A 17137-nucleotide genomic window follows, 5' to 3' on the forward strand; every position below is an offset into this window, starting at 1 on the left:
CATGTCACCCAGAACTCAGAATGTCACCTTATTTGAAAATAAGATCTTTACAGATGTAATCAAGGTAAGAGTCAAGATGAGATTAAAGTGGACCCAAAATCCAAAGAGTGTCCTTTTAAGAGACAGAAAAAGATACACAGAGACACACAGGGAAGGAGAATGTGTGAATTCCGCTTCTCTCTCTTTCCTCCTAAACCACACACAATTCTTAAAAACAACAACAACAAAAAAAAAAAAAACCTCATTTTTAGTACTGTTGGTACATAAGTGCTTCCTGGCTGTTTGTAATCCTGCACTCTACACAGCTGTTGTGCCCCAGAAGCTGTGTTCCATCCTTCTGGCTGATGCTACTGCTGAGCATAGACTATTTCTTGCATTCATCCTTTAAGTTGTATTGCCTACTGTGAGTCCATCATAGTTAACATAATTGATATGCATATTCTGTTGCCCTTTTGGATCTTGTTTTACTTTAGCCAATTCAATGAATTAAAAAAGCTCAAAGTCATCATGTCCTAGCTTTCACTTCAGTCACTATTTCAAAGATAATTTCTATCTGTGGGCATCACAGAGTCCTGTCTACTTGTGCCACCCACACATCATCATCCTTTCTGTCTATAGTATGTGCTTGCTGTGTGCTAAGTCACTTCATTCGTGTCTGACTCTTTGAGACCCTGAACTGTAGCTGCCAGTCTCCTCGGCCCATGGGATCCTCAACACAAGAATATTGGAGTGGGTCATCATGCCCTCCTCCAGGGCATCTTCTGGACACAGGGACTGAACCCGAGTCACTTATGTCTCCGGCAGGTACCTTACCCTAGAGCCACCTGGGAAGCCCCTCTATAGTATTCTCAGTTCCAAATTCTCATAAATAATTGTTCAAGTAGAGTCTCTTTTAAACCATGCTAATTCTCATGCTGAACTCATTGACAGTATACATGCTTATATACTCACTGACATAATACTTGAAATACAAAAGCATGAAACACCTTGTAAGGGAGTTAATAGACTCCAGAATATTTAGCACTAATAATAATAATACAAAGAAATCATGTATGTGCCTATTCAACTATCACCTTCCAAGAAAGTTCTTTTCTGAAAACCTAATATAATGAGATAATCACTCATTATTCCCTTAACTTGATTTATTGATTTATATTTTTTCCTAGAAATAGATGATATGTTTAATACATGCAACAATGTATTTGTCTCTTATTTCCTTCTCCCTGTATACCCTCCAAGAGAGAAAAAATTTCTGGTTTTATTATTGCATCTTATATCTCTAATGCCTAAAACATTACCTAGAAATATGTTTGGCCTTCAGTGAATACTTGCCAGATGAGTAAAAGATGAAAAGAAATGAAAAATTTTGACTAAATTCATAATAATTAGTACTGTGTTCACCTAGGTAAGGGAGCTTCCCTGGTGGCTCAGATTGTAAAGAATCCTCCTGCAATGCAGAAGACCCAGGTTCGATCCCTGGGTTGGGAAGATCCCCTGGAGAAGGAAATGGCAACACACTCCACTATATTTGTCTGGAAAATCCCATGGACAGAGTAGCCTGGCTACACTCCATGGGGTCACAAAGAGATGGACACGACTAAGTGACTAGCACTTCACCTAGGTGATGTCTCTTTAATGAATATAGTTGTCACCTGAAATTTAAAAAGGTAAAATAGCATAAATAATACACTCAAAGTAAAAAATAACCATACTTATATAAATGCTTCTATTGCTGAGTACTGTACCTTGGAATATATTTTTTGCCTAATTTTAAATATTTAGTTGTAGTTACATATTCTATAAACATTTGACTCTTGCAGTTTTCAGAATCACAGAAATGACACTTCCATTATCAAAAGTGTCTCATAATTAGGCCTTGAATACAGTTTATTAAAACTGATCATGTTAAATTTAGGGATCTTGCCCTTTCTAAGCTAATACAGATTTCAGAAAATCTGAAGAGTTTATTCAGTAATGTAGTTAATAGTTTAGGTAATATTAGTTCATTTGAATTACTTGGATGCAGAAATTCAAACTTGCAGAGTGCTAGATATAATTGATAAATAATATCCCTAATTAGGTTGATTCTGGTCCACCACAATTGGAGAAATTTGTTTACAACTTGGATTAAAAGCCAGAATGATACTGGATCATTCCACTTATTTCTAGATAAACTGCCTCGGGGTACCTACCAAGTGATAATTGTGCTCACTGGAAAACTTGGAATAGTGCTACTCACATTCCTGATGTATAGCACCTCAAAAATATTTAGGTTCCAGAAAAATCATGTATGATTCACAAGAAAAAGTGTCTGAAATATGTAAGTACCCTGTAGAAAGTCTGTGAAAATCTCTCTTTAAGCAACTATACTACTTTTTATGCTAATGTTTCAATTAAAAATTCTTATAAAAGTTGGTCTCTCTTAAGGTAATAAACAAACTATGAATTCAGAGTAGGTAAATATTAAAAATCAAAATAAATGCACCATGTTAGAATTAAAGTATGTTCTATTGAAGCACATGGAAACATTAAAAAGAAACCTCAGAATGAGAGAAAAAAATATATATTTAAGAAGCTGAAGATCAATATCTACAATAAGTATCTACTAAATATCAATATTATAATATCTATGACAAAATAATTAGGAAAATACAGTAAAGAGGTGATAAAACTGAGAAAATATGTAAAGCAAATCATCTTTAGTTTTTCTTTGTGTATCCAATAGGTATTTTTTTTTTTCTGTGTATGTCATTACATGAAAAATCATAGCAAATCACTGCTCTGGAGAAACTCAAATATACACAAAAAGATGGCAAAAACCACTACAATGTTGTAAAGTAATTAGCCTCCAACTAATAAAAACAAATGAAAAAAATGTGCAAAAACATTCAGCTGCATATAGATTGCAATAACAAAAAATGGAAATAGCCTTAAAAGACATTTAAAAAATGGTTTAGTCACACAATTAAACACTGTACAAATTGAAATTATTACATTAGAAAAATGTACTAGTTAGCATAAATATCCTTTAATCTCATTTATATCCAGAAGTAGAGTGAATGCTATATATCTTGTTTATAAATATTCACATAGGTACAAAATAAACAATATCATGGGAGTGAAAATAACCAAATTACAGATGAAGTTAATCACCAAGGAATAAGAGGGGAATGAAATGTCATCCTAAAGGAGATCAGTCCTGGGTGTTCATTGAAAGGACTGATGTTGAAGCTGAAACTCCAATACTTTGGCCACCTAATGTGAAGAGTTGACTCATTTGAAAAGACCCTGATGCTGGGAGGGATTGAGGGCAGGAGGAGAAGGGGATGACAGTGGATGAGATGGCTGGATGGCATCACAGACTCAGTGGACATAGGTTTGGGTGGACTCCGGGAGTTGGTGATGGACAGGGAGGCCTGGCGTGCTGCGGTTCATGGGGTCGCAAAGAGTCGGACACACTGAGCGACTGAACTGAACAGCCAGGAAGTTATGAAAGGATTTTTGATCTATGATGCAGTGTTCTAGGAAAAATAAATAAGCAAGTGTTATTATCATTATTACTTTTTAGATCAACCTCTCAGTGTTTCAAAGGGAAAGAAAAGTCAAAATTGAAAATTTCAGTGTTCTTTATTTCTTCCCCAAGGGAGATCATTAAAAGTACCAAAATATCATTTTCTAGGAAGCAATTACCTTTTGATGCTCAGGGAGTTTGGAGTAGATAAAACAACCCGTCTTCATTTTCTTGTTTATAACCAGTGTGACATAAATCTCTGGTGTAAATCCAAAACCATTTAGACATTTCACATGTGGAAGATTTAGAAGTGCTGTGAATGGTAAATGGTTTTTATCCAACGATATATTGGTAAAGAAAAAAGCAGGCTCTAGAAAATTAAAAGATGAAACTGCTCTTTAACTGACCTTACTATTTAGTATTCTGAAATGTTTAACTCACTGAAAAAATTAAAGTCCTAGCCAAAAGGCAGAGTCACCTTGATTTACAACATAATTATAATGATATTTTTTTCCAGAAGAGAAGCAGCTTATTTCCAAAGAAAACATACACATAGCCAAAAGATACATGAAGACATGTTCAAAATCACTGATAATTAGGGAAATACAAACTAAACCCAAAATGAAATATCATCTAACACCTTTTGGAGAAGAAAGTGGTAACCCACTCCAGTACTCTTGCCTGGAAAATCCTATGGACAGAGGAGCCTGGTGGGCTATAGTCCATGGGGTCGTTAAGAGTTGGACACGACTAAGAGACTTCACTTTCACACATTGGAGAAGGAAATGGCAACCCACTCGGGTGTTCTTGCCTGGAGAATCCCAGGGACTGAGGAGCCTTTGTAGGCTGCTGTCTATGGGGTTGCACAGAGTCGGACATGACTGAAGCGACTCAGCAGCAGCAACAACTTTTTAAGAATGGCTATTATCCAAAAACTAAACAGAAAGACAAAAGAGAGAGAGAGAGAAAATGCTAACAAGAATTTGCTACTAGTGAAGAGAAAATAGAATCTTGGTGCACTGTTGATGACTCTATAGAAAAAGGTACATAATAATGAACATAGAACTACCATATGATCTAGCAATCTCACTTTTGAGTACATGTCCAAAGGAAATGAAATCAATTTACCTTGAAGAGATATCTGCACCCTTACATTCATTGCAGCATTATTCACAATAGCCAAGACATGGAAACCATACAAGTATCATAAGTGTCCATTGACAAATGAAAGGATTAAGAATTTTATGAGTATGTATAATAATATATAATATTATTCAGGTATAGAAAAGAAGGAAACCCTGCCATTTGCAACAACATGGATGAATCTTGAAGGCAACATGCTAAATAAACTAAGACAAAGAAAGACAAATGCCATGTCATCTCACTTATATGTGGAATCAGAAAAAAATGAGCTCATAGAAGCAGAGTTTAATAGTGGTTTGCAAGGGTTAGGGAGTGAGGGAAGCAGGGAGATATTGGTCTAAGGGTGCAACTTCCAGTTGTACGACAATAAGTTCACCAGTCCAGGTTCGATGCATGATACAGGGTGCTCAGGGCTGGTGCACTGGGATGACCCTGAGGGATGGGGTGGGGAGGGAGGTGGGAGGGGGGTTCAGGATGGGGAATGCGTGTGCACCCAATGCTGATTCATGTCAATGTATGGCAAAAACCACTACAATATTGTAAAATAATTAGCCTTCAATTAAAATAAATAACGTTTTTCAGAAAAAAAGAAGGCCATAAGTTCTGAAGATCTAATGTACAGCATCATGACTATAGTTAAAAAGTACTCTAGTGCATACTTGAAAGTTTCTAAAGAGTTGATCTTAATGCTCTCATCACACACACACACACACTTGTAACTACGTGAGATGACAGATATGTTAACTAACTTTAATGTAATGTTTTCCAATACATGTGTATATCAAATCATCCCATTGTACACATAAAATTATGTAGTGTTTTAAGCTAATAAAGCTAGAAAATAGTATGCCTCAATAAAGGTGGGAAATAGAAGTAGAAAATTTCATCTCTTAAATGGAGAAGATGATACAAACAGAAGAGAGAATTTTCAAATAAGTGCAGAAACAGTAGAGGACTATAACAGCAGCAAAGTCCTGAGAGGTGGGGTTGGTTATTTCCTCATAACAAGTATCATTGTCCAATACTTTGTATAGCTTAGTGGAAGAGGAAGATAGATAAATACACGCCTGACAGTGTGAGCATACACAAATACATACATATGCATACACACAAATACATACATACTTCAAAAGTCTTCTCAGGACAAAATTAGAAAATAACTGTGAGAGACTGAATAATATCCCCCAAAGTCATTCACGCTCTAAACTCTGGAATCTGTGAGTGTGACCTTCTGTTACAAGGGGACTTTACGGCTGTGATAAGGACTTTGAGACAGGAAGATGATATGAGTACTAAATATAAGTGTCTTTATAAGAGGCTGGTGGGGGAGATTTGTTACAGAGGAGATGAAAATGTGACAATGGACCAGAGACTGGAGTGAGGCTGCTGCAAGTCAAGGAGTGCCAGCAGCCCCCAGAAGCAGGAAGAAGAGAAGGATGAATGGTTCCTGGGATCTCCAGAAGGAAAGAGCTGTGAGCATTCTTGTCTCAAGCCCCATAAGACTCACTGTGGACTTTTTGCCAGCAAGATCATAATTATGAATTGCTATAGACCACTAAGTTTGTGGCAAATTTTTAACAGTAACAATAGGAATATTAAACCTTTTAAAGATGCATGATCAGAGGCTAAAACATATGACCGCAACTTAATACATTGATGAATCTCTTAGCCAAACATATGGGGCAAGAATATCACAAGAAAAGCAGAAATCCAGGACATTAGTATTTTCAAAGCAGCTCTGTATTACTTAAACTGACCTCACTCTAGGAAAATCATGGGAAAAAGTAGTCATGGTATGGATGCCTCTGGAGCTTTCTCTTAATCCTACAAGGGTAATGTTATAGGTTATAGTTATACTGAACTAGAGGAAAACAATCTAGTTATTCTGGATGTGGTTACACTAGAGGAGGGTAAACTACACTGTTTCAGAAAATTGACAGAGGTAAACCTAAATTCCTCTCTCATTTGTCAATTAAAAGTGGCAAAATTTTATTAAAATGTAAGATAAAGGTCTATTTGAGTATTATTAAAAAATCACCTAGACCACTTTTCACAAACTGATTTACAAATAAAAGGGGTACAGTTTCATGGAACTGGCAAATTGTTATCTGAGCTAAATGGAAGATGAAATGTATGTATTACAAATTTTATACAAACAGATGAGGGAAGAGGCCAACAGTGAGTTCAGCCACGAAGATAGAGAGATCAGGGTAGTGTCTTTGTCTGATTTCAATTGGGTGGAAATCAAATATTAATGATCCCATCATCAGTTCAGTTCAGTCACTCATTTGTCTCTGACTGTGCGACCAATGGACTGCAGCAAGTCAGCCTTCCCTGTACATCATAGGAGATGGCATGACACACAGGGTCAGTTCAGTTCAGTTCAGTTGCTCAGTTGTGTCCAACTCTTTGCGACCCCATGCCAGGCCTCCCTGTCCATAACCAACTCCTGGAGTCCACCCAAACCCATGTCCATTGAGTCAGTGATACCATGCAACCATCTCATCCTCTGTCATCCCCTTCTCCTTCCGCCCTCAATCTTTCCCAACATCAGGGTCTTTTCAAATGAGACAGCTCCTCACATGAGGTGGCCAAAGTATTGGAGTTTCAACTTCAGCATCAGTCCTACCAATGAACACCCAGGACTGATCTCCTGTAGGATGGACTGGTTGGATCTCTTTGCAGTCCAAGGGACTCTCAAGAGTCTTCTCCAACACCACAGTTCAAAAGCATCAATTCTTTGGCACTAAGCTTTCTTTACAGTCCAACTCTCACATCCATGCATGACCACTGGAAAAACCATAGCCTTGACTAGATGGACCTTTGTTGGCAAAGTAACGTCTCTGCTTTTTAATATGCTGTCTAGGTTGGTCATAACTTTCCTTCCAAAGAGTAAGTGTCTTTTTAATTTCATGGCTGCAGTCACCATTTACAGTGATTTTGGAGTCCAGAGAAATAAAGTCAGCCACTGTTTCCACTGTTTCCCCATCTACTTGTCACGAAGTGATGGGACCAGATGCCATGATGTTAGTTTTCTGAATGTTGAGATTTAAGCCAACTTTTTCACTCTCCTCTTTCACTTTCATCAAGAGGCTTTTTAGTTCTTCTTCACTTTCTGCCATAAGGGTGGTGTCATCTGCATATCTGAGGTTATTGATATTTCTCCCAGCAATCTTGATTCCAGCTTGTGCTTCTTCCAGCCCAGCATTTCTCATGATGTACTCTGCATACAAGTTAAATAAGTAGGGTGCCAATATACAGCCTTGACGTATTCCTTTTCCTATTTGGAACCAGTTTGTTGTCTCATGTCCAGTTCCAACTTGCTTCCTGACCTGCATACAGGTTTCTCAAGAGGCAGGTCAGGTGGTCTGGTATTCCCATCTCTTTCAGAATTTTCCACAGTTTATTGTGATCCACATAGTTAAATGTTTTGGCATAGTCAATAAAGCAGAAATAAATGTGTTTTTTTTTTTTTTAACTGTCTTGCTTTTTCAATGATCCGGCAGATGTTGGCAATTCGATCTCTTGTTCCTCTGCCTTTTCTAAAACCAGCTGGAGCATCTGGAAGTTCATTGTTCACTTATTGCTGATGTAGCTGACTGTGAATTGACTTGTGTCCTGTTCATTATAACTCAAACATGAAATATATTTCTGACAGATGCTTTCTAGGAAAATAATTGCAACACTGGGTATATCAGGTGTGAAAAAAAGTTGGAAAATTATATCTAAATCTTTTAAAATTTTTGGAAAACAATAAGTAAATCCAAGAAAGAGTAAATATTAAACTTATACTCAAGAAACAGACAAACCAAATTGCCAAGAAAACTATGTAAGTAAGCTTCCAATTTCAGACATCATTAAGGATCTTTCCCTTAGCTTTATTTTAGTGTCATTCATTCCAGGGGCATTTCAATTACATGGAAACAAAGCCGAGCAGCCAATTTCAAGCCACACATTTCTGTGTAATTCCAAAAAAGCTCTAGTCATTAAAAATGATATGAGACCTACCTTTTGCCTTAATGATCTGTTTTGATGCTTGTGAGGAAAATGTTGCTAGTGGTCCTCCTGGGTTTGAGCCTCCAGGGCTACAGAGTCAGATGTGAGGGTCTTGGTCTCCCAGTTATACTCAGCCCACAGAAAAACAAGATGGTGGAGACCTGCTTCTCTATTACAGATAAATTTTTGAAGTTGTTTATGACACAGTACAAATATTATTTTCTTGAAATGGTAACTGAGGTTTTCTTTTCACTTTTCTTTTTATGTTAAATCACTGTAAATGCTAGCCAATTCTGAGTCCAATAATATTAAAGAAACAAATTAGCAACCATGCTTCAAGACCCCTGACAACTATTTCACAAAGAAGAGAATAAACTTGCTACTGGGAAATGGGCATTTATACATATTTACTTATGTGTAGTTTAAATTGATATATAAACTTTTACAAAAATGAGAAGTAGTTAATTCTGAGAGAACTCTTACCTGATAAATCTTGAGACCCTTAAGAGACATGTATGCAATGTCTAGGTCTGTAATAGAAGTTAAGCCATAAGCTATAAATCCTGATAAAGTGTACACCCCACTTAGAATTCAAAACGAGTCATTGTCCTCCTCAGCAGTGAAGCTGTCCCAGGAGAGAAGTATCCTTTACTGAACAAAACATGCTAAAATGGGATTGCTATACTCTCTTCTTGAAATTAAAAGATGCTTACTCCTTGGAAGGAAAGTTATGACCAACCTAGATAGCATATTATAAAGCAGAGACATTACTTTGCCAACAAAGGTCTGTCCAGTCAAGACTATAGTTTTTCCAGTGGTCATTTATGGATATGAGAGTTGGACTGTGAAGAAAGCTGAGCACTGAAAAATTGATGCTTTTGAACTGTGTTGTTGGAGAAGACTCTTGAGAGTCCCTTGGACTGCAAGGAGATCCAGCCAGTCCATCCTGAAGGAGATAAGTCCTGGGTGTTCATTGGAAGGACTGATGCTGAAGCTGAAACTCCAATACTTTGGCCACCTCATGCGAACAGTTGACTCACTGGAAAAGACCTTGATGCTGGGGGTAGGGATTGGGGGCAGGAGGAGAAGGGGACGGCAGAGGATGAGATGGCTGGATGGCATCACCGACTCGATGGGCATGAGTTTGGGTAAACTCCGGAAGTTTGTGATGGACAGGGAGGCCTGGTGTGCTGCGATTCATGGGGTCGCAAAGAGTCAGACACGACTGAGCAACTGAACTGAACTGACTGAACTGATACTCTCTTCTTAGATGTCTCTATTATTTTTCTTGATACTTAGAAGACAAACATATTTTCTTCAAGGCTTTAATTGATTTGTGTATGCAAGCAAAATACAGTAACAATGTATGTTGTTATTTGAGGCAAACATCTCACATTTTTCTTAGACACTTTCATTTGCTTATGCATTCATGTGTAAATATTTTCTATCAGTTATGTGCATACTATGCTACTAGCTGATGAGTGAATGTACTCACTTCAATGTGTTAAGTATTTCTAGGAAAATACCAGCTGCAATGGATATGCAAAAACAGTTCAGAGACTCAGTTGGATTGGTAGATCCATCCACAGTAGTTATCTATATAAGGAATGTTGTAAATGGAAAAAGTTAGAACTAATAACTCCTTTCATTTTATTTAGTCCATCACAGAAAGTCACAGTATGATTTTCACTTATTTCTGTAAATCTCCTCTTTGTCAAGAAAAACTCCCTTCTCCCATCCTTTCTTTTCAAAGGCATCATAGTGATGACTACAAAAAATCTGAGTCTGGAGACAAAGTTTGCCCTCTTGGGTTTCACAGATTATCCAGGGCTTCAGATTCCTCTCTTCCTCATGTTTCTGATCATGTACATTATCACTGTGGTAGGAAATCTGGGCATGATGGTAATCATCAAAATTAACCCTAAGTTTCACACCCCCATGTACTTTTTCCTTAGTCATCTTTCTTTTGTTGATTTTTGTTACTCTTCCATTGTTACTCCCAAGCTGCTCGAGAACTTGGTCATGGCCAATAAGAGCATCTTCTACAGTAGCTGCATGCTGCAGTTCTTCCTGTCCTGCATTGCTGTGGTGACTGAGTCCTTCTTGCTGGCAGTGATGGTCTATGACCGCTTCGAGGCCACCTGTAACCCTCTGCTTTACACAGTGGTCATGTCACAGAGGCTGTGTGCCCTGCTGGTGGCTGGGTCATATCTCTGGGTCATGTTTGGCCCATTGGTACTTTTTTGCTATGCCCTCCAACTAAACTTTTCTGGACATAAGGTGATCAAGCACTTTTTCTGTGAATACACTGCTCTCATTGCTGTCTCAAGCTCCAATACACACCCCCAAACTGCTGCTCTTTGGCTTCGCCACCTTCAACGAGGTGAGTACACTTCTGATCATCCTCACTTCCTATGTCTTTATTCTTGTCACTGTGCTAAACATCCGTTCTGCCAGTGGATGTCGCAAAGCTTTCTCCACCTTTGCGTCTCACCTGACTGCCATTACCATCTTCCATGGGACCATCCTTTCTCTCTACTATGTGCCCAATTCCAAGAACTTGTGACAAACTGTCAAGGTGGCCTCTGTGTTCTATACAGTGGTCAACCCCATGCTGAACCCGCTGATCTACAGCCTGAGGAATAAAGATGTGAATGATGCCTTCCGAAAATTAATAGACACAAAAGCCTCATTTCACTGAACCAATGTCCAAAGAAGTCTTCAATGCCTATTAACAATGGGAAAAGAGCCTTCCAAGACGTGTAGCATATATTTACATGAGGTTTTTATAGATGACTAAGACATTAATCTATTAAACTGTTCCCCTTAAATATAAATTTTTGACAAAGGAACATTCTTTTTTTCTTCCTGCAGTACCTAAAATAGTACTTATCTCTGGGCAAGCCTATAATAAATATGTTTAAACATGAGTGAATAAATGAATGAGTAATTATGTATCCTCATTATGTACTTAGTATTAAGTACTGCTTATTATATAACAATTAAACATGACTGCTATTCTTCCACATAGAATAAAAAATTGATTAAAACAATGAAATTTGAAAGTTAGAAAATTTAACATATTGTTGATGTCATTCCACCTTTCTGATATTCTTCTAAAATGCTGTTTTATGTGGTTTAAATACAGTTCATCAAACAAAACTGCATATTTATGTTACTCAATTTATGACTAATGACTATGAAATACATTTCAATAATTTTTATATTTAAATAATTTATGTAAAACACCTGCCATGCAAAGCAGCTTTCCTGTGAATGTGTTTCCCGGACATATAAAGGGCCACTGACAATGATGCTCTGTATAGATTTTGGTTTTTGTGTTTTTGTCATGAGACTCCCTTCTTCAGTTCAGTTCAGTTCAGTTCAGTTCAGTTCAGTCACTCATTCGTGTCCGACTCTTTGCAACCCCATGAACCACAGCATGCCAGGCCTCCCTAACTCCCCAGCATCACCAACTCCCGGAGTCTACTCAAACCCATGTCCATCGAGTCGGTGATGCCATCCAACCATCTCATCCTCTGCCGTCCCCTTCTCCTCCTGCCCTCAATCTTTCCCAGCATCAGGGTCTTTTCTAATGAGTCAACTCTTCGCATCAGGTGGCCAAAGTATTGGAGTTTCAGCTTCAGCCATCAGTCCTACCAATGAACACCCAGGACTGATCTCCTTTAGGATGGACTGGTTGAATTTCCTTGCAGTCCAAGGGACTCTCAAGAGTCTTCTCCAACACCACAGTTCAAAAGTGTCAATTCTTCAGCACTCAGCTTTCTTTACAGTCCAACTCTCACATCCATACATGACCACTGGAAAAACCATAGCCTTGACTAGATGGACCTTTGTTGACAAAGTAATGTCTCTTCTTTTTAATATGCTGTCTAGGTTGGTCATAACTTTCCTTCCAAGGAGTAAGTGTCTTTTAATTTCATGGCTGCAATCACCATATGCAGTGATTTTGGAGCCCAGAAAATAAAGTCAGCCACTGTTTCCACTGTTTCCCCATCTATTTGTCATGAAGTGATGGGACCAGATGCCATGATCTTAGTTTTCTGAATGTTGAGCTTTAAGCCAACTTTTTCACTCTCCTCTTTCACTTTCATCAAGAGGCTCTTTAGTTCTTCTTCACTTTCTGCCATAAGGGTGGTATCATCTGCATATCTGAGATTATTGATATCTTTCCCAGCAATCTTGATTCTAGCTTGTGCTTCTTCCAGCCCAGCATTTCTCATGATGCACTCTGCATATAAGTTAAATAAGCAGGGTGACAATATATAGCCTTGACAATATACAGCCTTCTTCAGATGATACACTTTGTGAAAACAAGTTTATGGTGTATTAAGAATTTCAAACTAATAACAATCTATTAATATTCAATTTCATAACATCACTGTATTGGGGGTAAAACACATCTAATGTCATAGTTTTCCATGAATATATATATATATATAAATATTTATATATATACATATATAAAATTATATATATATATATATATATCAGAGAGAAATAAGAAGTCAAACCATAGGTTTGAAGCACAGTTTAGGCTTCTTGGAAAGTAATATTCTACAGTGTTCTTGTGTTTAGGTTTTGGAAAATTGATTTTGCTTTTCTAATTGAGGGTATTATGTGAATGGAAAAGAGGAATCTTTGCTTTTGAAAAAAATGACAGAAAAGGAATAGTGACAGTGCCAGATAGAAAGAAGATAGAGAAACACTCCTCAAACTCAGGAACTTATCAGATGGATCAATTTAGGGAAGGCCACATAAATTGTCAAGAATTTGGAAACCAATTATTGTAACTAATTATATTCAAGGAATTTTTGAAACATTTTGTATATCCGAAGACAAAAACCACAGCCTTTCCTTTGAACACTGTTGGTTTAGGGACACCACTCATATAGTTAGAGAAGCAGCAGACCTGGGAGAGATCCGTCAGGGAAACCCACTGAATGGTCTTGGCACTGAGCGGGAGGGATGCCACTCAGAACTGTGCAGTAGCTCTGCTCTTCCACACAGAATCTCGTGGCTGGCAGAAACCCAAATGCAGCATGTAGGCTCATCCCATCAGGGATTCCACTTACGATTTTATGCAAGTGACACCTGTCTTTGCCTCAGTCACCTTATTAGTAAAGGTTCATAACTGTACTTACCTAACCTATTTTAATAAAAACCAAATGTGTTAACAGTTGTGTGATCAGCTATTATTCTTCTCAGGAAAGGAGGCTCAATATTCTTAACCTTCTCTGATACTTGGCAAAACTCTGGTGTGACTTCAGACACTAAGCCCTCAAGGATGAAGATTTTGTATATGACAGGCAAAGTTTAGAAGTCCTATTATATTTCGTAATGACAGTGTAGGTCCTGGTGAACAGAGCAATGTTTGAATGCAGCCTATGGTGGTCTGCAGTTCATCATGACCTACAAAACCACTACAATATTGTAAAGTAATTAGCCTCCAACTAATAAAAATAAATGAAAAAAAAGACAAAAAGACAATAAAATTATACTATCTGTATTAAAAAAAAAAGAGATGTTACAAATGCTCACCCACCTACCTCTCTATATTATCTCTGCATTTCCTTGCCTTTGCTTTAGTCCACAGCTCTGTAAATTGTAGATAACCCATAGCAATTCAAGTGACACTTGTCTATAGACAGGCACATTTTGCCTAGGATAGAGATAATTGATTTCTCTCTCTGCTGATGGCAAAAATCCAGCTTTACATCTATTTGTCAGTTTATTTGTGAATTCCTGATTTATAATATTGTGGTTCTTTGAGTTATGCTGTGTGCATTTTATAACATGCTACATATTGAATAAAGTAAGTAAAATCTTTGATGCCTATGCATGCTATATGCATTGTTATTGTTGTTTAGTCACTAAGTAGTGTCTGATTCTTTAAGACTCCATGGACTGTAGCATGCTAGGCTTCCCTGTACCTCACTGTCTCCTGCCTACAAAAGTTAAAGATAAGTTAAATATGTGTGCATATATGTTATATACACAAATATATTTTTTCTTTAACAATTCACATTATTCATGGTTCCTACAAACTCAGTATTTAAATAACTTCAGATTTGAATACATTTTCATTTTCATCTCATATGTTCTGTCTCAGAACATAATCTAAGCACATTACAAAAATCTTAACCTCCCATCCTATCCTTAATTTGTTCCAAGTTCTTAACAAAACTAAATGTCATATTAAAACTGTGTATACATTTAGAGTTAATAAGCACAATACGGGCACAGAAAATGAACTACAGACACAATAATAATTGTAGATTCTGCATTGCTCAGCAGCTATTTTTCTGCATTTGTTCTGTTTCTAGGTGGATTAGGTAAATTCTGGGTAAATGTGTGTATCTGACGTAAATACATCTGCATCTTATAATTTTCAAAGTAAACTTTCTCATCTAATTTAAGTCTCACAGTTCTTTAAACAGGGCTGATCATCTCTCAGTTTTATTGAGAAGGAACTGATGATTCCAGCCCAATGAACAGTCCAGGGCTACATAGCTTTGCAATCAAAGAACAGGTCCTGAGTTTGGACATTCTCTATACTGGACCTTCTTCAATAAACACTACCTTCCCCGAAACTGAAATGTTAGAAATGGTGGAGCTTGGAAGATTACTGTAAATAATATAGTTATTTCCCCAAAACTCAATGTGCTCACCTGCCAGGGACGTCCTTAGTCACTTTTTCTTTTTTCCCTTTATTTTAATTTCTTTAAACTTTTTTATTTGTATTGAGGTATATCTGATTAACAAACAATGTAGTGATAGTATTAGGTGAACAGAGAAGGACTCAGCCATACACATGCAAGTATCCATTCCCCCTCAAACTCTCCTCTCATCCAGGCAGCCACATAACATTACACAGAGTTCCCAGTGCTATGCTGATAATCCTTGCTGATAATCCATTTTAAATACAGCAGTGTGTACATGTTCATCCCCAAATCCCATTCTCCTCCCCCCTACTCTTTTCCACTGGTAACCATTAGTTCATTATCTAAGTCTGTACATCTCTTTCTGTTTTTTATAAGTTCATTTCTATTAATTCTTTTTCAATTCTGCATAAAAAGGGTGCCATATGATATTTCTTCTTCTCTGTCTGAATTACTTCACTCAGCATGACACTGTCTAGGTCCATGCTTCTGCAAATGGCATTATTTCATTATTTTTAATAGTTGAGTAATGTCATTATTTTTTATTTTTTTTTTAGAAATGGTGATTAGTTTGATGTATTAATGAAAGAGGATAACTCATGTACAATTCTTTAGTTTTAACTGAATGATACATGCTCCAACTGATGTCAAATTGACAAATACACCAGAGGAAGTACCACCTATAAGGAGGTATAGAACTTAAATCAGGTGAGAGGACATGGGGAGATACTACAGCAAAGTAACTCTTGAAGTCATGAAACATATGAATATTTTGATGGAAATAATATATAGCTGTGGTCTTCAAACTTTAGAACACCTAAGAATTACTGGTAGAGATCTTTAGAAATTCAATTCCAGCATCCTTTCCCACTTCTATAATATTTCTTTTTTGCTGTTTTTTAGTCACTGAGTCATGTGTCTGCAAGCCCATGGACTGTGGTAGCCAGGCTTCCCTGTCCCTCACTATCTCCCTGAGCTTGCTCTGATTCATGTCCATTGAGTCGGTGATACTATCTAACCGTCTAATCCTCTGCCGTCCTCTTCTTTTGTCTTCAGTCTTTTCCAGTGTCTCAGTCTTTTCCAATGAATCAGCTCTTCTCATAAGGTGGCCAAAGTACTGGAACTTCAGCTTCAGCATCAGTCCTTCAAAGAATATTCAGGGTTGATTTCCTTTAGGACTGACTGCTTTGGTCTCTTTGCTGTCCAAGGGACCCTCAAGAGTTTTCTTAAGCACCGCAATTTGAAAGCATCAATTCTTTAGCACTCAGCCTTGTTTATGGTCCAACTATCACATCTGTACATGAGTACTGGAAAAACCATAACTTTGACTATGGATTTTTGCCAGCAAAGTAATCATTTTACTTTTTAATATGCTGTCTAGGTTTGTCATAGCTTTCCTTGCAAGGAGCAAGCATCTTTTAATTTTAATAATCTTTCTAGACATCAGGATATCTAGGTAAGAGCCTGAAAATCTTTTTTTTTTTTTTTCTTCACAAGTAATCTAGATGATTTTGATACAGGTGGCCCAGGACACCCTTTGAGATCTTTCAGAGACTATAAGAAGAGCCTAGTATGAAGCCAGAGAAATGCTTAGAACTCTAAGCAGTAGGAAGGACTGTGGATCAAATCCCCAAAATTGTTAGGAAATGCAAAAATAAGATTATAGCATAATTAGAGCTAGGGACTCTGGTCCAAGAGCAAGGGGCTGGCATGGATCAGATCATTATTTTTTAAACATTATTTTTTCTTCTCCCTTAAAGTCAGCCCTCTTATCTGCCTGAGTCTTTTCACTTGTGTATTGATA

The 17137-nt window shown here is 37.3% G+C and overlaps 1 pseudogene; it reads left to right on the forward strand.

The window, feature by feature from the left end:
- The first annotated feature begins 1 nt into the window (after position 1).
- LOC133047048 (olfactory receptor 5D14-like) lies at positions 2 to 11351 on the forward strand (annotated as a pseudogene).
- The last annotated feature ends 5786 nt before the right edge of the window (positions 11352 to 17137 follow it).

This window comes from Dama dama, chromosome 26, assembly GCF_033118175.1.
Source record: "Dama dama isolate Ldn47 chromosome 26, ASM3311817v1, whole genome shotgun sequence".
NCBI lineage: Eukaryota > Metazoa > Chordata > Mammalia > Artiodactyla > Cervidae > Dama > Dama dama.